Genomic DNA, 18,494 nt, shown 5'->3' with positions numbered 1-18,494 from the left:
CGGACCGCGAGATCGTGACCTGAGCCGAAGTCGGACGCTTAACCGACCAAGCCACCCAGGCGCCCCTAGTCTTTTTTTTTTAATGTTTATTTTTATTTTGAGAGAGAGAGAGAGAGAGCAAATGCAGGGGAGGGCAGAGAGGGAGACAGAGAATCCCAAGCAGGCCCCTCGATGTCAGCACAGAGCCTGATGCAGGGCTTGATCTCACAAACCATGAGATCATGACCTGAGCTGAAACCAAGAGTTGGATGCTTAACCAACTGAACCACCCAGGTGCTCCCCTTGTTTTATTTTATTTTATTTTATTTTATTTTGTTTTATTTTATTTTATTTTATTTTATTTTATTTTATTTTAATTTTTGAGAGAGAGAGAATGCATGAATAGGGGAGGGGGAGAAGGAGAGGGAGAGAGAACCTCAAGCATGCCCTGTGCCCATCGCAGAGTCTGACTCGGGCGGGACTCAATCTCACAACTGTGACATCATGACCTGAGCGGAAATTGAGAGCCGGTCACTTAACTGACTGAGCCACCCAGGCACCCGGACAGGGATCTATTCTTAACTTGGGTCCATTTCTCCCCAGGCCTTTCTCTTCTCTCCTCACAACCACCAGCTTTTTCTTTTGAAAAAATTGTGAACTGCAGACAAGTTGAGAGAATAATCATAGTAAATACCCGGAGCCCCCAATAATTATCATTATTATATGCAATAAAATTAACATTGATGAATAACATTATTTGAGACATAGTCCCTATTCTAATTTCCCTCATTGCCCCTCTCCCACAATTCTTTGTAACTTTTTTTTTCATTCAAGAGTCCATCAGGGATCTCACATTGCATTTGATGATGGAGACCCTGCCACAGGGAGCCACAGGGCAGGGGACAGCAACTCCTCCCTACTGGGCTGGGCCAGCTGACTACTCAGGGCGCTATTTTATGATCTAGTGTACCTCACCAGGTGTCTGTCCTCAGTTTGTGCTGCCCACTGACACATAAACTATGACCAGGCCTGCCTGTGCTTTCAATATGTTAGCGATTTCTGGGGCGCCTGGGTGGCGCAGTCGGTTAAGCGTCCGACTTCAGCCAGGTCACGATCTCATGGTCTGTTGAGTTCGAGCCCCGCGTCAGGCTCTGGGCTGATGGCTCGGAGCCTGGAGCCTGTTTCCGATTCTGTGTCTCCCTCTCTCTCTGCCCCTCCCCCGTTCATGCTCTGTCTCTCTCTGTCCCAAAAATAAAATAAACGTTGAAAAAAAAATTTCAATATGTTAGCGATTTCAATGAAATCATTTTTAAGATGCTGACATCCTAAGGTGAATAATTCCTACCCAGACAAAACAATAGTGACCTAAACATTCCAGATTTTATTTTCTTGTGGACAAGGAGTCTAAAATTAGCATGTTTCCTATCAGCCCTCTCCTCCATCATCTGGCATTTGTTCTCATGGTAGAAAATGGCTGCCAGAACTTCAGCCATCACATCTGTATTCCAGGCAGTAGGATTGAGAAAGGAAAAGAGAAGCTTTGGTCCCCTTTTTAAACAGGAACCCCCCCTGCAAACAGCACATAATGCTTCTTATAATCTCAATGCCAAGCAAACAAACAAACAAACAAACAAATAAATAAAAACATAGTCACATGACCATAGCTATCTGCAAGGGAGACTAAAAAATGTAATCTTAGCTAGGTGGTAATGTGCCTAGCAAAAAATTAGGATTCTGTTACCAAAGAGAACAGGGTATTGGGTAACAACTAGCAGTCTCTGCCATATGTCCCTCATTGGGGTGGGGCACAGGACCCATGTTGGCCTAGGCTGGTTCTGGTTCCTTGGGGAAGATGCAATAACTGTGGGGACTTACATTTCCTATTTTATTTAACAACATCCAGTCTAGAGTGAGTAAATATTTATTGATCTATTTTGAATAAAAATTCTTAATCATTTCATTAAAACCATAATAATTTATTTAAGCACGGTTGAAAAAGCCTGGACTTGGGTCAGACAGACCTGGGTTTGCCACATGCCTGCTGTGAGGGTCAGACGGTACATGTGAAGTGTTCAATAACTTGGCAACAAATAGTAACCGCTAGCCTGCCTTCCTGTCCTCCTGGCTTCCCTTCTTCCTCCCTTCCTCCCATCAGGGTTCTATGTCTTGGCAGACAGATCCCGTTAAGATGTGTTGCTTTCCAATTGCTTCTTAAAACCAACTGCGTCCGGCTAAATTGGAAAGGATCTTTAGCTGTGGCCCGGGGACCGTTTGCTGACTTGCATACATCCCTGGGTGAGGCTGCCTAGCTCTAGAGTCTTAAGTAGGACACTTCTTATGTGAGAGGGGAGTTTCAGGAACAGCTTAGAATAAACATACCCTCTTTTTTTTTTTTTTTTTTTAAACATAGCAAGCTTTCAGCTACGGAGACAGTAGGGATAGGTTCAGTGAATTATTTGGGTCTCCTGTGCCTCTGACTTTATATAAAGGGCACAGTCTTTCAGAGACAGACCCACAGAAGGTCGAGGAACATCGTCTTTAGTTCTGGACAATTCCCATCTCAGCTGTTTCTTTGGAAACTGCTGCCTGAATCATGTAAGCCGCTGAGAACAAAGAGTAGAAAGGGAAGCATTTTTGTAAAACATCTGTACAGCGTCCACTTCAAGCAGGGATGAGGAGTGGTGGGGAAAATTAATGGTTGTTTTGACAGCCTGACTCTTTAAGCTGAAGCACTAAAAGTACGTTTCACATCGTTAAATACAACTTCTCTTCCTTACTCAAAGTTGAGATGTGACAATGGTTGATTATTATGTGCAGGCTACTTTATTTGACTCTTTCTCAGTAGTTCACATGGGGGGATATTAAGCACAGATGTCTTTTGAGACCCAGATAGAATGCCTTTGGTCTTCTTAATAGGTTTGACATTAAGTTGGTGAAAGTGCCTACTAAAATGTTGACAGCCTCGTCCCATGTGAGAGGTATTTATTACCTTTGGACATCTCAGGGGCTAAGCTGATTTGGGGGACTGCCTCTTTACCAAGATGCCTTTTTAATGGAGGGATAGATTCTTGATTCACTGAGGGGGAACTCAGTGCAGAACCAGAGTGGTGGAGTGGATAGAGCTTTGGATTTAGAGTTGGACCGTGTGGTCCAAGCCCCACCTTGGCAGGTGGAGTGAACTTGATGAGGGTCACTATGAGATTCGTGATAAATCATTTTGGGCATCAGGCACTGACTCTGGTGTCAGCTGTCCTCTGTTATTTAATTCTGACACTGATTCTAGGAGGTGCTTTTCCTTTCATCTCAGAAAGGTTTTGTCAATCTCACAGGTGGATCCACCGGGCGTGTTCCCCTGTGCTGCGTGTCTTCACATAGGACGCTTGAGGCCATGTGGTCACCATTTAGACTAAATCTACCCACGGAAGATGGTGGAGCAGAGAGTGAGAAGCAGCGTAGGCCCATGATGACACTGTAGAGCGGCCGTCCCAACCTTGGACTGAAGAGCCCCGGACTTCTAGCAATGTGAGGAAGACAGTCCTCTGTGTGTTTCAGTTTCTCTTGGTCGGGTCTCTGTTATTCGTGGCTGAAAACATTTCTAACTGATCCTGCCTCTCCCCCATAAATTGTGTATTGGGACAGCTCAGAACGGGGGACAGATTAGGCAAACCTTCATGGAACACAGGTTGAATACAAAGAAATGTGTTTTTCTCCCCCTCTCACTTCCTTTTCTGAAATGGTTGCTTGACATGTGTTTGTTACGACAGAAGGGATCGTGGTCAGAAAACAGAATGCTTTTCTTCTTTGCTATAATTTTGATGATTTCTTCACGTGTAAGGTTTTTTCCTGCTTCTCACCATTTGGCGAAAATTAGAGATGACATCTTCCTTAGAGATCAGCAGCTGGTTACTCTATTTATGACAAAAATCATTTAAAGATGAAAATTGTGAAGTTATTTTATCTGACATAATTCTATTTGCTGAACAATTTGAGAACTTAAATCAAACTGTTCTGGTCCTAAGTGAACAAGGTTACCTACAGCTTTAAAGGTTATTGAATTAAAAAAAAAACATTTAAATTATCCTTAGAGATCTATAGATTAAAAGAGACTTTGTGGAAATATTGACCGGTTGCAATTTATGGACCTTATTTGGATACTGACTTGAACAAATAATGTGTTCAACAAATTTATGAAACCCTGCAACAATAGGGGAATGTTAGTGGTTTTTATGGAATTACCATTATTTTTAGGTGTGGTGGTAATATTGTGGTGATATTTTGAAGTCTTTATCTTTTAGAGATATCTACTGAACTATTTATAGACAAAACGTCTTGGATTTGTCCATGAGTTCATAACATGGCCATGAGGTTCCTTGTTGATTCTGGGTGATGAGGTTCATTGTCTCAGTCTCTCAGCTGTTGTGTACCTTTGACATTTCCTATAATACCAATATTGCAAACAAAGGCAATTAGAGAAGTGATAACATTACACAGGAAAAATTAATTGGGGGGTTCCATATGCTCTGTCCCAATAACGAGGAAAAAGCTGAACAGAGTGAAAAATCAACAACTTTCTAGAAGCTGTAAGAGTGGTGATGAAACAGGGTTAATGGCTGCCCTCAAGAGTGGCAACGAATACAGAGAATAACAGTGTACTGACCAGAGACTCGGAAACCACCATGGGAACCAGTGCCAGGGTAGGCAAACCACAACGGCAGTTGGCCAATTGCTGGAGCCTCCATGTGGACAAGTGAGGATTCATTCTCTCTCTCTCTCTCTCTCTCTCTTTTGTGAGATTTACCTCCAGGAGTTGTTCAGGTTCTCAAAGTAAATATCAAAGGAAATCCCCTCATGCTCTTGAGATACACCAGAGCACTCTGTCCTTAACAAGGTCTGTCCTCAGGAGAAACTAGGTTAATGAGAGCCTAACCTGCTGGGCTGTTTTCATAGCCTAACTGACCCGGGGACATTCTTGTCTACTCTAGCCATCTTCTTTCACACAGTGGGCTGTGGGAGAGAAAGAAAAAATTTAAACATATGTGACCATTCACAGTTCAGAGACATTGGCTTACTGAAGACTGAGATTTAATCATAGGGCTGTAGAATGCTTCCCTTCTGTGCACACCTTAGCACCACATTGCTAAAGGCCTACTACAGCCGTTTCTTTTATGTGGTACATCATGTCTGGCTATCAAGGAAAATATTCTACCAAAAAGCAAAAAGCTTACAATATGAATAGACAGAGCAAGCAGCAGAACTTGACATGGCAGGGATGTTGGAATTATCAGCCCTAAAATGTAAAACAACTATGATTAATACGTGAAGGGATCTAATGGATAAAGTAGATAGCGTTGAAAACCATTTGGGTAATATAAGTAGAGAGATGGAAATCCAATGAAAGAACCAAAAAGATATACTAGAGATAAAGAAAAAAAACACGCTGTAAAAGAAATGAAGAATGCTTTTGATGGGCTTACTAGTAGACTGCACATGACTGAGGAAAGAGTTTCTGAGCTCGAGGATGTCCGAGTAGAGACTTCCAAAACTAAAAAACAAAGATAAACAAGTCTGAAAAAACAGAACGGAATATCCAAGGACTGTGGAACAACTATAAGGGTGTAACATACAGGTAATGGGAATACTGGAAGAGAGGAGAGAAAGAAACAGAACAAGTGTTTGAAATATAATGACTGGTAATCTCCCTAAATTAACATCAGACATCAAACCACAGATCCAGGGAACTCAGAGAACACCAAGCCTGATAAATGCCCCCCAAACTACACCTAGGTGTATCATTTTAAAACTACAGGAAATCAAAGATAAAGCGCTGAAAGAAGGCAGAGGAAAAAACACCTTAGCCATAGAGGAACGAAGATAAGAATGATAGCTGACTTCTACTCAGAAACCATATGAACAAGAAGACAGTGCAGGGCAATATTGAAAGTGTTGAGAGAAAAAAACCACCAACGTAGAATTCTGCATCCTCCAAAAGTGAAGGAGAAATACATTGTTTTCGGACAAACAAAAATCGAGGAATTTGTTGCCAGTACACCTGCCTTGAAAGAAATGTTAAAAGAAGTTCTTTAGACAGAAGGAAAATAACATAGGTCAGAAACTCAGATCTACATAAAGAAAGGAAGAGCATCACAGAAGGATTAAGTCAGGGTAAAATAAAACTTTTGTTTTTCTTATTCTTAACTGATCTCTCAGATAATAGTTTGTTCAAAATAATAATACTAATATTTATAATTATCTATGCTTATATGTAAGTGAAATGAATGACAATGGCACAAGGGACGGGAGAGAGAAATAAAAATTATTTGTTAGTATAAGGTACTCACACTACTCATGAAGTGATATGTATTTGAAAGTGGACTTCTATGAGTTATAAATGTATCTTGCAAACTGGGAAATCATTCCTTTGTTTCTCCTTTGTGCTCATACTATTATCACCCAATACTTACAATACCAGTTGTAAGGGTTGTCTAAACGTCAAACTATTTTAGGACATCAATCAGCTGGCTGTCCTACAATTTGATTTAATTCTGACACTAACATGAGTTAGTCCAGAAAACACAGGTTAAGGGCTCAGTCCCACAAGACTGCCTTCCACTTTAGGTGCCAACCACCAATAGTGGGTCCACAGGTCATCCACAACTTCTGCTGACTTCGCTGCAAATTGGAGGCTTCTGTGACCCCCTCCTTGGATTCAATCATTTGCTAGAACAGCTCATAGAACTCAGGGAAGCACTTACGTTTGCCAGTTTATATTGTATAGTAAACATGTTTATGTTCATCAGTTTCTATTGTATAATAAAGGATATGATAAAGGATACAGATAAACACCAGATGAAGAGATACATAGGGTGAGTTCTGGAGGGGTCTTGTTCACAGGAGCTTCTGTTTCTGTGGAGCTGGGCTGTACTGCCCTCCTGACACATAAATATGTTCACCAACCTGAAAGCTCCCTGAACCCTGTACTTTTGACAAATAAATGAATCTAGACATAGACCTTACAACTTCCTCTAAAATTAACTCAAAGTCAGTAAACCTAAATATAAAATACAAAGCTATAGAACTCCTAAAAGAAAACACAGGAGAAAATTTAGATAGCCTCAGGTATGGTAATGACTTTTTATTTATTTTTATTTTATTTTATTTTATTTTATTTTATTTTATTAAAAAAAATTTTTTTTTAATTTTTTTAACGTTTATTTATTTTGGGGGCAGAGAGAGACAGAGCATGAATGGGGGAGGGGAAGAGAGAGAGGGAGACACAGAATCCGAAGCAGGCTCCAGGCTCTGAGCCATCAGCCCAGAGCCCGACGCGGGGCTCGAACTCATGGACCGCGAGATCGTGACCTGAGCTGAAGTCGGACGCTTAACTGACTGAGCCACCCAGGCACCCCTAAAAATTTTTTAATGTTTATTTATTTTTGAAAGAGAGAGAGAGAGAGAGAGAGAGAGCAGGGGAGGGGCAGAGAGAGAGGGAGACACAGAATCCAAATCAGGTTCCAGGCTCTGAGCTGTCAGCACAGAGCCCGATGCGGGGCTCGAACTCATGAACCATGAGATCATGACCTGAGCTGAAGTCAGATGCTCTGACTTTTTAGATACAATACCAAAGACAATATTGATGAAAGAAATAATTGATGAGATGGACTTCATTAAAATAAAAAACTTCCGCCCTGTGATAAGTAATGTCAAGAGAATTAGAAGACAAGGGAGAAATTATTTGCAAAAGACACATCTGATACAGGGCTGGTGGGAAGGGATGAATAGGCAGGGCACAGAGGATTTTTAGGCTGATGAAAATAGTTAGTGTGATATTATAATAATATGTCATTATACCTTTGTCCAAACGCATAGAATGTGTAATACCAAAGGGAACCCTAATATGGATGGACTATGGACTTTGGGTGATTATGATGTGCCGGTGTAAGGCTCATCAGTTGTAACAAATATTTCACTCTGGTGGGGGATGTGGCTAATGGGGGAAGCTGTGCATGGGTGAGGATGGGGGATATGGGAAATCTCTGTACCTTCCTCTCAATTTTGCTATGAACCTAAAACTGCTGTAAAAAAAAGTTTAAAAAAAGTACTAAACAGACTGAAGTCAGAAATGTTACTCCCTTATTTAAAAAAAAAATCCCAATTTTCGGGGCGCCTGGGTGGCTCAGTCGGTTGAGTGTCCGACTTCAGCTCAGGTCACGATCTCACGGTCCGTGAGTTCGAGCCCCGCGTCGGGCTCTGGGCTGATGGCCCAGAGCCTGGAGCCTGCTTCCAATTCTGTGTCTCCCTCTCTCTCTGCCCCTCTCCCGTTCATGCTCTGTCTCTGTCTCAAAAATAAATAAATGTTAAAAAAAAAAGATTAAAAAAATCCCAGTTTTCTTCATTAGAATCTTCACAGAGCTAACCCAACCCCAAAAGACCTCTCACGTGATGCTTCTTACATTACAGCTGTTATTCTCATTTTCCAGTTTCTGGACTTCCATTTCAGTGATGCTTTCTATGGTTTATCAGACACCCAACATTTACAGTCCTGTGTTGTCTGTTATTATTTAACATGTATGTATTTCATCTCGACTAGATTAAAACCTTCCAGAAGGTAGGGACTTTTCCCTTATCCTTATTTATTTATTTTTTTAAAACTCTGCCTCCATGACTATGGTGGGTCTCAGATAAGAGAGGCATTCAGAAAAATATTCCCTCATTTGGTGGCCGCCAAATGATTGTTTTGTAGGGCTTACATGATTACTTACATTTTATTGAATATCTGCTATGTGCTAAGTGATTTCTTTTAACACATTATCTCTATCTAATCTTGAAAAGCCACTGGAAAAGGAGGTATTACAATATTAAACGGATGAGTAAACTTAGGCTCAGTGAGGTTAAAAACAGTTTGTGCAAAAGCACACAGGTGGAAGTCAGCAGAACTGCGCTTCTAATCCAGGTATGGCTAACTGCAAAGACCCAGCTCCCTGCACAGAACACAGAAGATACCAATATCCTGGGAACTCTGAAAGGCAAGGGTGGGAGGGGCCGGGGGGGGGGCGTTCAAAGGAAAATTGAAGGTAGCTGCCTATCAGAATGCATTTCCTTCCAAACTAGTTGTGTATAGATGCCCTGGAGGCCAGAGGAAATACTAGCTGGGCGTGCAAAGCCCACCCCACCGAGTCCGGTGAGTCTCAGCACTTTGCACTCAGAGGCTGAGCTCCTGGAGGGCTGCCACGGATCGCGAAGGGTTTCCTTCTGAAATCCCTACCACTTCCATCAGACAAAGGCAGGTACTTGAGCTCTTTTAAGGTGAAATAGGTCTGTTCTTGAAAAAGAAAAACACCTGCTTGGAGGGTCCTGGGGAGGATGTTACACAGCACAGCATGGGGCTTCGTTGCCCCCAAATCACATGAAAGCTGCCCTCAAATGGTCTCCCCTCCTTCTCTTGTCATGTCTAAGCTGCACTATCCCCAGTCTCTCTCCCCACACCACCCCCTTCCCGGTCAACCAACCCTCTGGCTAGGACCCTTTCTCCAAATATGCAATCTCCGGGCCCGGCCTCCTTAAAAGAGACGAGAGAGAAAATGACTATAAATAATGTATTTATAGTTTAATATTTTTATTCTATTATAATTCAAATAATACAGAAGTGTCAAGTAAAATATTAACATTTATTCCTGCTCTCTTTTCCCCCAATCTCACTCAACAGATTTCCAAGATCACCTATAAAAGATGGCCTTGGAGCCTTCTGAATTCTCTATTCAAATGTAATCATTGATTTCTAGATCTGTTTATAGTTTTAGCAGAAACAGGGAAAACTGATCTTTCAAAGCCGTCAGATATATGTGCTCCTTGTTCTAGGAATGGAGACTGATCTTTTGTTCAGGGAAACAAAACCCTTTCATGGGCTTTTTGAAAATGCAGAGCCAAGGTCGAGAGCCTAATCCACAGGGAGAGGTTGAGACTAAGCATCACTAAGCCGCTTTGCATGATAAAATAAAAAGATGTCCTCAGTAAGTGGAGAATGGTATGACCTTGGGCTCCTTAAGGATCTTTGAAAATATGGGGAGGCCACTGGAGTTGGGAGCCTACTATCCCGGCAGAGGACAAAGGCTTGAATCTTCCTCTGGACGTTGCAGGAAAGGGTGGCCCCGGAAGGTGGGAGAACTGGGGGCCAGTCAGGGCAGCTGCTCTAACTGGGATTGTGCTATATATATTCTTTTGCACGTTGGTGTTTCCCCTTAGCATTTCTATCTGAGACATCTTCCCTGCCATGTTTGGTGGGGTTATCACCACTTCTCAGTGATGGTGAGTGAAGAAGCCATCCAGGGTACACAGGGTAGCTCATTAGTAGATGAAAATAAATGGATATCCCTGGGCAGGGAAGTAAATTAACTTTGCTTTAAATGTAAATGTCCCTGCAAGGAGCTGGAAGTGCATTTTAATGACCTTCTTATGGCCAAATATAAACCACATCAGCAGACCAGCCCTTGTCTCCTTTCCTAGACTTTAATTTCCTCCTTTGAACAAAGGGACAATGAGACATCTGATTCGGAACAGAATGTGTTACATGGCTGTTAAATTAAATGTGCAGGGACAAGATTGAGGCTTTAAAAATGTGTGCTCAATTTTTCCATCAACGGGAGGTCTCTGCAAAAATCACCTGACTCAATAAGGACTCTGTTGTTGGATTATCAGATGCCCCGGGCCCTCGGGAAATGAAAGGACTTGAGGTCGGTTGCTGTCTGTTTGTGTCTGGGCCCCACCCGGACATCCTTGGCTGCCCTCTGGACTCTCTCTGCCTCAGTTTCCCCCTTTTTGTACACACTCGTCTCTCTCCCGAGTCCTGTTCTCAGTACATGTGGGCTTTCCAGAAACACTCCCCTGCTGTCCTAATTCCTGAGACCCCACTTTGTTATGAATAGAAGATTCACCTGGGAATTTAAGACTTGGGCTTGAGCCTTGTCTCTACCTTTCAAACTGCTTTATCCTCTCCCTTGTCCAGCTGGGAAGTGGAATAACAGTAGGTCGTGACAACCTTAGAATGGTGATGGGTGATAATGTATGTGGTCACGCTTGCTAAGCTTTTGAGAGCTATAGAAGTGCGAGGCAGTTGGCAATAACAAAGCACCTAGATTTACAGCTCCTGTCATCATGGTGATGACTTCATAAAATACCCACTCTGGGCCTGGGACAGGTAGGTAAGAAATGTTTTTTTTTTTTTTTTTTTTAGGGATTCATAAAGCATTTAACCCCCTGAATGTTGGATCTGGCAGGATCTTTGGAGATCATCAAGGCTCAAGTCCCAACATCTCGTTTTTGGATGGACGAATGAAGGCAGTAGCTGTCTGGGGGCAAGATGTGTCTCAGGTCACCTGACACACAGTCCACGGGCTCTTCCCCTCCATCCATGATGCCAGCTTCACCCTGCGGCTGGTGGGGCCTCGGCGAAAGGTGAGTACTCTCCTGATAGGATTTTCTCTCAGGGTAACTCAAGTGCTGCCATGGCCACCCAGCATGTATTACCAAATGAGTTATTTTTAAGGTGTTTAATAAGGGAAAGTGTTGGGGTGAGGGAACAGTGTCGGCTGAAGCTCCGCCTCTCCCTTCCTGTTAACATTGGAGACTGCGATCAGCAAGGTGACAAAGGTCAGGCCTGGGCTAGGCTGTGATAAAGGACAAATTGGTCTTTGGGGTCTCATCCAAATGTTTTGCTTTCTTTCTAAGTTTGGTGCCTTCTCTTCCTTTATCCACCCCCCCACCCCGCCTGCCCCTCCACTCCACTCCGTGTTGTGCTGGTGCTCCAAGGCAGCTTTTCAGGAATTCCTATGGGTGCAAACCTTCCCTGGCTCCCTTCCTTTGTCCACATATTCAGTCCCCCATCACCCATCTATCCGGGACTCTGCTGAGGAAGGTAGTGTTCTGCACTCTTACCGAGAAAATAAAGGAGAATAATGGCCTAATGTCTTTAATGTTCCACACAATGATGTCGTATATCTCTCTCGTGAATTTTATTTATTGTAAAGCAGTGTAATGAGAATAGTAAATGGGAAAAAAAAAGTCCACCACGGTTTCAGCCTCTCACATGCCAACTGTTTTCATTCTGGAATTCCCTGCTGGTTTTGTCCATATGCTACATGTTTTACAGAGTAGGAACTCATAGCACATCTACAATTCAGCCCTGTGCTTTCAGAGTACCATTACATTAGACTGCAGAATCATCGTATTTAATGATCATGTAATATTTCACACCATGGTTATATTATGATCTATTTAACCATTCTCCCTCCCCCCTCCCCAACCTCGCTTTTTTTTTTTTTAGGATATGTCGGTTATTTCTATTTTTCTCCACCATTGGCAACCTTGAAAATAGATACCTTCGATTCTTTTTTCCTTTTGCATGATTTCCAAAGAATACCTTCTGAACAATTGAATGGAGTCAAAGGGGAAGAACAATTTTAGGGATATGCAATTTACGTAACAAACATGTTCTGAGGATCGTTACAAATGCAAGTTGTAGAGCCTGCCCTCAGTATTTAGTGGCAAAAAAAAAAAAAAAAAAGACATCTGTTACAATAAATATCCCCATTAAGTGCCCGCTCAGCACCAGGAACTAAACTGGCAGGTGTTTACATATGTTATGTTTATTTCACAATATCACAAAGGGTAGCACTGTTGCATTCTTATTTGGCAGATGAGAAAACTGAGGTCCAGAGAAGTTAAATTACTTGCCCAAGGTCACACAGCCAGTGAGTGACCGAGCTGGGGATTCAAACCAAAGTCTCCCTGACTTCAACGCTCATGTGCGTTTCTCCTCAGGCTCCCCAGTCCCTCTTCAGGCATAGGTATTTGCTAAATTGTTTCCTCCAAAAAGCGTGCAATGTTGTAGCAATTTTTGCCAACGGTGTGAGACTTCGTGTTTCATTTCTGCCCACAGCATAAGGTATACTTATTTTCCCCACCAATTTTGTAGGTTTTTTCAAATGTAAAAGCATAAACATTATTATGCTTTTAAAGAGTGACTTTCAAAAGCTGGGCTCAAAAGGATTGACTAATACAATACTTCAGACAGCGAGGAAAGGCTCACCTTCAAATCTTGCTCTGGAAGCTGCCCTTTATTCCTAGGGTTTTGCCTTGATGAGGGCAGAACTCGTTCACATGGTTTCTGTAACTGTTCCAGATAACGTCTCACCCTTACTGTAAGGGGATTTGTGGGATGTGCTCAATCATTATCAGATTTCAGAGGCGATGAAGCTCTTCTGCTTATCAGATGTTCCAGGGCGTGCGAGCTGCATCGTGATACGTTTTGTTTGAAATAACTTTTATTATGTGCGGGATTATATTCATTGTAGACAAATCACGTAATCAAATAAGCCAAAGTAGATAAAGAGAAGCCATAATTCCATCTCTGAGATATAGTATCACCATATGTATTTTGTGCTGTGTCTCTTGTATATATATATGATCTTTCCATACTAAGTTTCCTGTGAACTGGTTTCTGCATTCAAAATACCGCCGACACATCTCCCCAAGTCATTGAAGATACTTCGATAGCACTTTTCTAATGGCTTCGTGGTATTTTGTTCTGGCATAATGTACCCAATCAATTCTCTATTATTGGAAATTTAGGTGGATTTCATCTTTTTGCTACAGTGCTGCAATGAACAGTCTAATAGTTATATCTCTTATTCGCATGTTCAATTGCTTTCTCAGGTTAAATTCCTATAGATATAATTACTGGGTCAGAAGGCATGTACTTTTGAAAGGGTTTCTACCAATATTGATAAATTATCTGATACAAAGACTATATCAACTTACACTTCCCAAACTCTTGGACAATACTACATACAACACTTAATTTTGTTCCCGCCACCTTCATAGATCTCTACATGACCTCATTTTTGTTTTAATTTCTATTTCTCCAGTTAAAGTAACACTGAATATTTTTTCATGTATTGGCTAGCAAAACACATGTGTTATTTTATTTTTTTACTTTATTTGATATTTTTTTTTTAGAGAGAGTGCAAGTGAGTGAAGGGCAGAGAGAAAGAGAAGATCCAAGGAAGGACAGAGAGACAGAGAGAGAGTGAGAAAGAAGTGGGGCTCACCCGAGGCGGGGCTGGTGGTCGCCTGATGTGGGGCTTGAGCTCGCCCAGTGTTAGACTCGAACGTGCAAACCATGAGATCATGACCTGAGCCTAAGTCAGATGCTTAAAGCCTGAGCCACCCAGGTGCCCCAAACACACTTGTTTTATTTAAAAAAAAAAATTTTTTTTTAACGTTTATTTATTTTTGAGACAGAGACAGAGCATGAACAGGGGAGGGTCAGAGAGAGAGGGAGACACAGAATCTGAAACGGGCTCCAGGCTCTGAGCCGTCAGCACAGAGCCTGACGTGGGGCTCGAACTCACGGACCGTGAGATCATGACCTGAGCCGAAGTCGGACGTTTAACCGACTGAGCCACCCAGGCGCCCCAAACACACTTGTTTTAAATGCATGTTTGATCAAATGCCTGTTCCTAATTTACCGCGTTTGGTTCAGCTAGCCTCGATGCACCATAAAATCTGGAAGCTTCCATTCTAGGTGTCTGTTCTAGAGGTGTTTTGGAACATGGCGGCCATGGTGAGCACCTTGCAGAGAAAAAGATGACAGGGACAGATTTTTATGGAAGTAGGATTTTAATGTGCTGCTGTGGCTGGATTAAAATTATTGTCGAATGAAAAAATGGTGAGAGTCATAAAGTGTCTCGTGTTTAACCTAAAAGACCTTCAGCAGCTGTGAATTCTCCAGTGCAGTGTAGCTATCAACTATTACACAAGCGAGGGGCAGGTGCTGCTGACTTTTTCACATATCATTTCTATTTGTTGGTGCTTAAATCTGGCAATGTGTTGCCAAATGTTACTTTCTCCTCTTCTGGAGAGGCACACATTTTAATTAGTCAAGGAGGGAGTGGGATGTTCTGTTGCCTGCCAGATGACAAGTCTTGGCTAAGAAAGGAAATCAGTAAAAACATTAAGGCCATTTAAATAGAGTTGCCTTGCCTCTGTTTCCGGAAATGAAATCTCCCAAGGAAGTCTTCGCATGACAAGACTGTAAAGAGGACTTCGTATTTTACTTATGCTGATTTCAGTGAACATCTTTAGAATTATGAACCAGAGGCACATAAAGCTAGAGTTTACAGTTACGTGTGATGGAATACTATCAGCGCAATCGGTGTATTTAGCGTGCAAAACTAAAAACTAATATTGAAGGCAATCCTTGCTGTGAAAGCTATAGTTATGGCTGGCATGCCTCCCTCTTACTTCTCAACACTAGTTGTATTTTCAAGATGCCCAACTTTAACACTTAATCTTTCACTTATTTATTTGTTCAGAAGACAGGTTTTAGTGCCCAGTTTATGCCAGAGATGATACTAAACAGCGAAGAGGGTAAGATATGGTTGCAGTCCAACAGGAAATTGTATCTGCAGGAGACAGCCAGATAGTCAAACAGCTGTTATATAAAACACTAAACAAATGCTGAGAAAGAGAAACAAAATATAAAGTCGGTCTGAAGGGGAAAAATCACAGCATGAAAAAGTCAGCTTGATGCCTCGGTTCCTGTATTATGAGTCTAGGAGATTCCAGCAACGTAAAACACCCAAGGTAAAGTGGCGTTAAAGGTGGTTGCCTCTGCAGGGTGGGTTGATAGGCAGAAGACAGGAGTCTTTCCTTGCCCTCCACCTCTGAAGCAGTCCTGACCCCTGAGCCCGTCTGTGTCTACAGAAGTATCTGGACCTCCAGGGTGCTGAATGCTGGTGTGCCGGGGTGGTGAGTATTATGAGGCCTTATTTCCGACCTTAGCACCATTGGATCATAGGGAATTCTTGTGTTTCCTAGGTTTTACCCCAGTTATACCCCAGCACCCCAGTTCAGAGGCATTAGACTCTATGAAGACCAATATGGACTCAGGAGTCTTTTGAGCGGCAGAACGCCAGGAGGGGAGAGTCACCCCTGGTATCTTGTCTCATACAAATGTCTGCTCTCAGAGAATTGCTCACTTCTGGTTTGCAATAGGGACTGTCCTGTGGGTCACTTAAGAAAAGCTGTTTTGTGGGGGGCGCCTGGGTGACTCAGTGGGTTAAGTGTCTGACTCTTGATCTCGGCTCAGGTCATGATCTCACAGTTCATGAGTTTGGACCCCGCATCAGGCTCTGCACTGACAGTGTGGGGCCTGCTAGGGATTCTGTCTCTGTCTCTGCTCCTTCCCTGTTCGCTCCCTCCCTCCCTCTCTCTCTCTCTTTCTCTCAAAATAAATAAGCTTAAAAAAAAAAAAAAGAAGAGCTATTTTCTGTTTTTATTTGCATTAAAGATGAAATATTATAAGCATTGAGTATTATATGTATAATTCATACGTTGGCTAAATGAAGTCATTGTGTTCTATTCCAGTGGAATAGAATTATGTTTTCAGTGGAATTACTATGAAGAGAGTCCACAGCTTTTAGCAGATCATCAAAGGGGTCAGTGATCCCCAAAAGGCTGAGCTGAAGTTCAGCCCAGGTAGAGGTTTCTGGGCACAGGTAGGGGAGGGTTTTCTGACCGGCAGGATTGCTGCTCCAAAACTCTGTAATCACACCAATATGACATCCCTGATCTTCCAGGTTAGCTCTGTCTGACTTCTGAAGAAATGCCATATACATTCTGTCTTGCTGCCTGTGAATTCTTGCTCCTATTGTCTTTTATTAGTTTGGACAATATGAGATTGCTGCTATTCGACTTTTTTTTTTTTTTAAACTGCAGAACTGAATGCAAATGGTTCCATCCAATGTAGAAAACCAAGTATTTAATTTGAGCCCCTTTGAGAAGCAAAATGGAAATTGCTCTTAAATGCATTTGGGACTTTACCACCGTTTCTCGGGACTACAATGCCAAACAGCCTAATCACAGCAACAACCAACCCTCTGTTAAGGAGTTCAATAGTTGACTCTTAAAGGCAAGACTTTAACCACGAGAAGATGATCTCTGTGCCCCAGGACCAGCTAGAACAGATGCTAGGGTGAAGAGAAGAGAAGAGAATGATTTCATGTCAAAACCTTACTGGTTGCGCTATAGGAATGTAACTGTATGAGCTGGGAAATGCTCTGTATACTTTGTTTGACTTTAGTCTGGCCCTTATGCAAGTGCTTTGTATAATTTATAGCCCTGCAACTTGACAGGTGAGGGGAAACAGGAGTGAGGACCAGAGAAATGCTACATCATTGATTAAAGGGCCAGAACATCATTCTTTTGAATAAAAGGATAAAGGACCTGACGTTCTTTCGCCTAGAAAAGAGAATTGGAAGTGATTTAGTAGCTGTCTTGTATTTAAGGCACTCCTGGGACCACTGCCATGGTTCTCTACCTCAAGAGAAATAGACTTCATCTGCAGCTGGGGATGGCTTCTTGGTCATTATGGCAAAAATATAAACAGTGCTAGGTGACCTTTCCAATTATCTTTTCCCAAGCAACTGTGGAATCTTGACATCATCCTTTCAAGATATCTCTGGTTCATCTTTATCGCCAACCAGTAGGAACAGGTGTCTCAGAGTGAGTCTTTAGGAATTAGGAACAGGCTGGAGGGAAAGAGTTTCAGCTGGGGGTAGAGACCTTTATGTTGTCTTAAACTGAATAATGCTTGAACTACGGTCACTCCTGGCTGTGGTAAAATCCCATAATCTCTCTGGATCTTTTCCCACTTGTGGATGAAAGGTGAATCAGGAAAAAATAATATCATCCTATAATTGATTGAGATGAAATCCAGAGGACATAAAATCAACCATGTTTAAGTGAATAATTCAATGGATTTGCACAATACTGTGCAAGTACCACTTCTATCTAGTTTCAAAACATTTCCATTAATCCAAAGTAAAACCACTTACCCACTTAGTCATTTCTCCCCATCATCTCGTCCACCCCCAGCCCCTGGCAGCCACCTAATCTGAATTCTGTTTCTATAGATTAATCTATTCTGGATATTTCATATAAATGGAATCATGCAATATGTGACCTTCTGTGTCTAGCTTCTTTTAGTTAGCATAATGTTTTCAAGCTTCATCAACATTGAACCCTACAACAGTACTTTATTCCTTACTTCATTTCAGTACTTCCTTCTTGAATGATGTTCCATTGCATATTTTTTTTAAAGTTTATTTATTTATTTTGAGAGGGAGAGGGGTGGGGGAGGAAGAGAGAGAGTGAGCGCACAAGCAGGGGGAGGGCAGAGAAGGAGAGACAGAATCCCAAGCAGGCTCTACACCATCAGTACAGAGCCTGATGCGGGGTCCAAACTGATGAACTGGGAGATCATGACCTGAGCCGAGATCAAGAGTCAGACACTTAACTGACTGAGTCACCCAGGCGCCCTTATTCCCTTGCATATTTTTGCCACAATTTGCTTATCCATTCATCAGCTGATGGACACTTGGGCTATTTCTACCTTTTGGCGATTGTAGACAGTGTTGCTATAAACATAAGCGTACACATCCTTGTTGGAGCACCTGTTT

This window comes from Lynx rufus, unplaced genomic scaffold, assembly GCF_022079265.1.
Source record: "Lynx rufus isolate CCGP_SWC_20201006 ecotype Redwood Valley unplaced genomic scaffold, mLynRuf1.p SCAF_7, whole genome shotgun sequence".
Taxonomy (NCBI): Eukaryota; Metazoa; Chordata; class Mammalia; order Carnivora; family Felidae; genus Lynx; species Lynx rufus.
Note: the sequence above shows the minus strand (reverse complement) of the source record.